The sequence below is a fragment of the Ursus maritimus genome, unplaced genomic scaffold (genome assembly GCF_017311325.1).
Source record: "Ursus maritimus isolate PB19 unplaced genomic scaffold, ASM1731132v1 scaffold_9, whole genome shotgun sequence".
Lineage (NCBI taxonomy): Eukaryota > Metazoa > Chordata > Mammalia > Carnivora > Ursidae > Ursus > Ursus maritimus.
Genome location: NW_024427107.1, coordinates 79,081,752 through 79,088,738, shown reverse-complemented (window position 1 = coordinate 79,088,738; position 6,987 = coordinate 79,081,752). Strand labels below are relative to the sequence as shown.

At 60.9% G+C, this 6,987-nt stretch overlaps 1 protein-coding gene across 1 annotated transcript in view; it reads left to right on the top strand.

The window, feature by feature from the left end:
• Positions 1 to 1,035, top strand: part of ARC (activity regulated cytoskeleton associated protein) — a 3,195-nt gene extending 2,160 nt beyond the window's left edge. The window contains exon 3 of the mRNA XM_040626069.1: positions 178 to 1,035. The gene's annotated coding sequence lies outside the window, so the exon portion shown is untranslated. The remainder of the gene's footprint in view (positions 1 to 177) is intronic.
• Positions 1,036 to 6,987: the final 5,952 nt, after the last annotated feature.

Here is a 6,987-nt window from a genome sequence, read left to right as displayed (position 1 = left end):
CCCCCCTGGGATCCCAGGCCCAGTGCCCCCCAACACAGCACTCTGGGCATGCTGAGAGGCAGCCCACCATGGGGGCTTGGTCCTTGAGGAGCAGCCCTGTAACACCCACCCCACACCCCTCCCGTGCAGCCCCTCACAGCCTGCAGCTTGTCCCTGACGCCTGCGTCTTTCTTTCAGGTCTCAAGGCTCCTACGGAGCCTTCGCCACTATGCCCGGCACTGCCCCTCCTTCTCCTCCTGCCAGCTGCCCGCACACGAGGAGACACAGAGGTCCGCAGAGGAGCCGCAGACAGGGCGGGCCCAGCAGAAAGCTGGTGATGAACACGGGCCAGCGTGAGGGCCAGGGCCTGCCACTAGGCCTGCCCCGCTGGCCACCAGCCTGCCCGCCCCCAGGGCCACTGTGGCTGGAGTCAGGGTCTGCTACCTTGCGCCCTGTGTCGCTCCAGCCCAGGAGCCCCTGCCCAGGGCACGGCGGCCATCCTCTCCTGCCAGAGCTTTCCAGGAGCTCTGAGGCTGAGGCCACAGCCCCAGCTACTGCCTGTAGCCCCAGGCCCAGGAGATCCTAGAAGCCGTGCACCTTGGCCTTATGCAGGCTCTCTGCCAGGCCCCGCCGTTGTTGCCGGGGCCCAGACCCCCACCTGTCCCGGCACCCACGCCCTGGTGCTGTCCCTGGTGCTGGCTGGCCACTCGTGTCTGCAGCCCGAGCAGGCCCAGGCTGGGGTTCTCCTTTATGCCTGTCCGGTGGGGGTTCCCAGATTCAGGAGACTGATGGCTGCCCATGACTCTGTCAGCCCCTCCACCCTGCGCCCCTGCCAGCCCCCCCAGATTTTATTTTTGCACATAAGCCATAACCCATACTCACAGGCTGGCATAGGCTATGGGGAGGCCCTGGGGTCCTCAAGAGGGTGTGGCCGGTCCCCCTGTCCCCAGCGGCTCTGGCCTTGAACGTCGGGCCAGGCCGTGTGTACCCACCCCCACCACCTTACCTGAAGACAGACTCTTTTGTAACATTTTGTTAATAAAACAGTGAAACTTGTTGGTGCGTGCTGTTTCTCTGCTGGCTTGGGGTGGCTGACGTGGAGTGTGGAGGCAGGTGGCTCCAGGTGGCGGGTCCCTGAAAGCCCCATGAGTGCACTGAAGGGTCTTAGGGAACCTAGGGGAGCACAGCCCCATCACCCCGCAGGCCAGCTGGCCAGGGTCCTGGAGGCTCAGGGGAGCAGGGCCTTAGGGGCTCCCCTCTTGGAAGCCAATGCCCTGTGGCCCCCAGGCTAGAGGCAGCCAGCAGTGGGGGACTGGTGGAGACATCCTCCTGGCTGAGCCGAGGGCTGCCCCTCAGCATACTCTGCCCATGCTCTGCTGGGGCCTAGGGGTGTTCTTCGAGCTGTCCTGCCACCAGGGCTCAGTCCACACGGAGGCCGAGGGCTTCTGCCTAGGGGTGTTCTCCAGCACCGAGCCCTGGGGACCCAGGCAAGGCAAGATCCCTGCTGGGAGGTGAGCCTGACAAGCCCTGGGTCATAAACCTGTTTCCTCATCTGCAAAATGGGCAAACTATCACTAATATAAACCCACCTGTGGGTTTAAGAACAGAGTCGAGGGCCATCTCGTGCCCTGTGGGTGGTCGGCCTCGCCGGCCTCTGTGGGGTCAAAGGCCCCCGGTGGGGGGAGAGCTAGCCTGGAGAGGGCTCAAATCCCTGGACCAGCCAGAGTTCAAGGAGAAGCAGGCCCAGTGGAGGTGGACAGTGAGCCATTGGTTACAAGGAGTTTGTTTGCTCCGTTGTGGGGCAGGCTGGACCTCTGGGGCCCAGGCTGAGCTGCTGTGGGATTTCTTCCTGAGCAAGGGCTCAGCTCCGTGGTGAGGGCCTGTCAACTGATTGAGCCAGGCCCACCCAGATGACCTCAGCGATCATCCTTATGTAAAGCCAACTGATTCTGGGCTTCAGTCACACCTGCCAAAGGCCTGCCAGGCAATACCGACATTAGGGTTTGATTGACTGTGGGGGGATGGTTCCCTAGCGAGGCTGACGTGTAAAGCTGACCGTCACAGATGCCACAGTCATGGGCAGGTCCTGGTTACCTACCCGGCACAGGGGCTGCTCTGCTCTGTGGGGTGCTGGGCCAGGGCTGAGGGCAGGTGCAGGTGGTGTGAGCCCAGCCCAGCATGGGGAGGGCTGGTCCAGCTAGAGCCTCGCTGCAGGGTCCTGGTGGAGCACGGAGCCCTGCCAGGCCACAAGGAGGAGACCAGGGGAGGCAGGAAGTGAGCGAGAGCAGAAAGAACCACCCACCACGAGGGAATGTCGTCACCTCTGCCTGGAGAGGGCTGGCGGCCCCGAGCAAGGCGCTCTATGGTGAAAAGGCTTCCTCTTCCCTATTCTTCACTTTTATTCCTTTTGAATAATGGGAGCTCTGGCAAGAATGGGGAGAGGAAATTGACAGGAACAGGAGGCTGGGGCCCCACGGCGAAGCCTGAGAGGCAGTGATCGCTCCTGGAAACACACTACCGCTCACACCAAGAGCTGGGAGCCGCAGGTGCTTTCTTTTTAATAATAAAAAGTTACTCCCTGTAATTGGATGATTGTGAGACAGGCTATCTGAGCACTTCAAGTAATTGGGGACGCAGCTCTGAGTCTTTGCATCCTCAGAGAAAAGGCCGAGGGCGAGGGCGGAGCCAGGCGGGGTGGCGTGGGGGAGCCCACACCCAGCCACCCAGCCACGTCCCACGACAGGATGTTCCCAGTACAGGCCTCACTCACCCCTCCCTCTTCTGCCCACCCATTATCACAGGCTACCCAGCCTCCTCTCTTGACGAGCGCGTGGGGAAACTGAGGCACAGGGAGGGGCTGTGCTTGCCTGCCTTCGGGAAGCAGAGCTGGAACTGGGGACAGGCTCACCCTCAAGACCCAGCTTGCTGCGAGCCTTCTGAGCCCTGTGGGTGAGGGCTCCAGCCCCAGGGCTACCCTTTCTCTAAAATCAAGTCCGCGCATAGATCTGGCGTGAGGGTGGGAGGGCGGAGGCCCGGGTGGGGTAGCTGCTCAGACTGTTACTCCCTGTTGTCCCTCTGAGGCTCAGCTGAGATGAAGGTCTTGCACGTCCCCTTAATGTGCTGTTGGGGGTGGACCCTTAGCCCTGGTGGTTAAACATCTGCAAGGGCCAGCCTGAGAATCGGGTTTGGGACAGGGTATGAGTCAGAGTGAGGCCCAGCTGCTGTAACAAAGAGGCCCAACGAAATGGCTTCTTTTCCGTCCCGTGAGCGTGTGGTTGATGCCTGGCCTCCTCGTCCAATTCAGACCTTCCAGGGCTCTGTCACCGCCAGGCCACTGTCCTTGTCTGCTGACCTAAGCCAGAGGAAGGGCAAAGAGGCAGGAAGAGCATACCACAGTCTGTAGGCCCAGAGAAGCCCGGGCAGGAGGCCCATCACTGCCACCCACACCGGCCCCAGGGACTCCAGTCACAGGTCCACACCCAGCTGCGTCTAGGAGGGGGGCAGGGAGACTTCAGTGGACAGCTGCAGGGCAGAAGGCCACATGGAAAATTGGGGTGATGTGAACTTCACCTGGCCCAAGGGAGGTCTGGCCTCTGTCCTTGGCTGCTGGGAGGTCATCGCCAAGCCCGGGGATGTCCAGAGTCTAGTGTCCTTATTTCCCTGGGGCTCTGGGCCACACAGTATCAGCTCAGCCTCCGGAGGGGCTGGAGACTGAGGTCAGCCATGCGGGCAGCCGTCCAGGTCTGCGTGACCAGAAGCCAGATAAAGACCTTGGACACCGAGGCTGGGGGCTTTCCTGGCTGGCAACACTCCTGCGCGCTGTCACTTCGGGGCCAGCGGAGCTCACGCTGCCCGCGACTCCACGGGGAGAGGCGGTGTGGACCCTCCTGAGCCCTGCCCGGGGCACCCCTTCCCCTGGCTGATAGCAGTCTGTGACCTTTCCCTGCGACAAGCCGGAACGGTGAGCATGACAGCTCTCGTGAGCTCTGGGAGCCCTTCGAGCGCATCGGCGGACCCGACGGGGTCTTGGGGACCCCAGACTCTGCAGTTGGCATCAGAAGTGAGGGTGGTCTTGAGAATTGTTCCAGGTGGGGTAACTTCCCTGGTGATGTGACTCTCTAGTCCGTAAAGGATTTGAACTCCAAGGGGATTTGGGATTAACGTAGAAACTCCACAGAATCAAACCCCTAGTGTTACCGTTTTTGTCAAGAATTCGATGTGCTTCGCACTCTAGGCACTTTCCTACCGGAGAAGATCGGGCTGATGGAGGGAAGGGGGAGCTCGTGATGCCAACATGAAGTGTCTAATGGGGCCGCTGGTGTAGACTTGTGACTTCAGGTAGAAACCATATAAAATTTTAGGTGTAGTATTGGAACACTGGAAAGAGCTTAAGAATCACCCTTTTTTAAGCCTAATTTATTGAGTTTATAATAATTTTTAAGTATTTAGAAATTTCAAAAGTTTGAAAAACTAGATTCCCTGTAGAATATGGTGATATTGGTATGGCTGTAGCTTGAAAGGGTTGAAGACATCAGTAGGACCAAACATTATTCTAACGCCCCTTCAATGGGCTACACACGTGCGGCACTGCTGTGTCCCTTAGAACCTGAAGGGACACTTGGCTGGAGAGTTATAACTTGGAGCTGTGTGTCCCTTGAGTGACTGGGGACCACCACCCAGCTGATCTCTCCAGTCCCCGAAGCCCCCTGTCTCACCCCCATTCTGCCACCTTGGGCTCCATCTTCCCCCTCCTCTCCCTCTCACTGTGGCCTCTTTGGTGAAGTCTCTGGGTCTCTGTTGTCTCTGTCTCCATCTCTCTCTGTCTCTGTCTATCTCTGTCTCTCTCTCTTCCTTATGACAGGCTTCCCCTGGCAGGCTTGTCCATGACAGACCCCTAGGCCAGTCTCTCCTAGGACAGGCTCCACCATGATGGGGTCCAGTAGGACCAGCTCCCCTAGAATGGAGTCCTCTAGGAAAACTCCCCTAGGACGGCTCCCTTCCATAGGCCCGTCTTCCCAACCTGGTAACTGAGGCACAGGGAGGGGCAAGGACATGCCCAAGATTGAAGGGAACCAGCCAGACTCCTGCTCCCCATGCCTACTGCCTGGAAGATGCTGGAAACAATGGCCTCACTGAAGGGATGTTTCTGAGCCCACATCCTCACTGATTCTGCCTTTGTGTGTGTGTGTGTGGGGGGCCTGCTTGGAACATGTGCTTCTCCCCAACAGCAAAGGAAATGGTGGGCTCTGAGCTGGCCGTGGTTCTGCTGTGGGCCTCCTACGGGCTACATGACAGTCTGCAGCTCAGGGCCCTGCCCCTGGTTCCAGACCCAGCCCGGACCATGAGGCTCCCTGTGCTTTCCCTTTCCTCCCTGGGTGCCACCCGTCCTGCACCCCCGAGCAGCCATTAGCCGGTGTCCCCCAGGAGGAGGCCAGGCAGACCCAGCCCCCCAGCTCGTGGCTCTGGAGGCCCCATCACAGCCCTCAGGCAGCACTTCCCGTGACGGGGGAGGATCCAAGCCTGCCCGGCCGCTGGCCTGCACGGATGGGGGACTGAGGTCCCGGGGACAGGGAGTCACCAGGTGAACCAAATAGCCTCCTGCAAGTCTTGGTCCACCTCGGGCTGAACCTCCCACAAGAGGGAAAGCAGGACATCAGGGAGCAAGTGTCCCTTCCTGGGCCCCATCCTCTGTCTCCTGTCTTTCCTGCCCTCTGTAGCCCCATGCGGGCACCCCTGCTCACCTACCCCCTCCCCCTTTAGCCACGCCAAACCCACCCTCCCCAGATGGCCCGGTAACCCCAGTGCTGACCCCGGGCCACCCTGGGGGACACAGGGGAGGGCAGCGTGGCCTGAGGGTGGAGCTGAAGCTGAACCACAGGGTAAGGGTGGCCTTTCCAGAAGCAAAGCCACTGTCAGGATGGGGTTTGCTCCCCAAAAGCCCCGCAGAGCCGCCACTACACCCCCACCTCTGGCCAGTCCTGCTCTTTTCTCTGCACTCCCGAGTCCACCACGCACTGGACGCTGCACTGAGGCTACACCCTTGGCCCCCCAGGACTGACCCCCCCACGGGGGCCCCCAAGTCCCAGCTGGGAGACTAGGAGGGGCCGGGATGCTCCCACCCCAGCACCCAGACCCTGCCCATCCTCCCCACCCAACCCCCCTCCCCAGGGCAAGCTGGCTTAGGTCCCCTGTCTCTTCTGTAACTGCGGCAGGGCCAGCCACTAACCCCGTGCCAGCCTCAGCCAGGGCCGCCACCCTGCCTGGAGCTGCCACGCGCCTTGCCTCTCCCCAGAGGCCAGCACCTCCGTGGATTTCAGACTCAGTGCGCTCTCTTCCCCCAGGGTGTGGCCTGTGATGACATTTCCTTTCTTATGTTTTGTTTTTCCCGGAGTTTCAGATGCTCTTCGCTTGCTCTTGCTCTGCGTGGGCACCGCTCGCTCCTGCCCTCGGAGGACCACGCCAGCCCACTGCGTCTGCTTTTGTGTCCCCTTTGTGCTGATCTGTTTTCCGGAGACCCTCGTCCTGGAATACAAAGACCTTTAAGACCCAGCTTGCCAGGTGTCCGCCCCGCCGCCGCCTCTGCGTAGAGCCCAAGTTCCAACCCAGCCCTGCCTCCAGCTGCCACCCCGCAGTGCTGCTGGGGGTGCCACGCCATCGCCCACACCCCCCTTTTGCAGACCTCCCTGGCATCCTTGTCCCCCGCCCCTCTGTCTCTACCTCTGCCTCCTTGTCTCTCTCCAACCGCCTCTGGCCCTTCCGGTCCTGCCAGCCGCTGCGTCCTTCCAGAATCCCCTAGAAGCAAACCTCCTCCCCAGTCCTCTCCCATCGGCCCCTGCCCTCTGCCTGGCTCTCCCCAGCTGTCTCCTGCTGCCCACCTCTGTCCACCTGGAACGGCTCCAGAATGCCTCCTCCTTCTGACGTGCCTCTTTGCAGGAGTCCTGGACCTTGGGCACAGGCCCCCCCCGAGTGACCTCTGAGCACAGCCCCCTGGGCTCAGCCCAGGAAAGG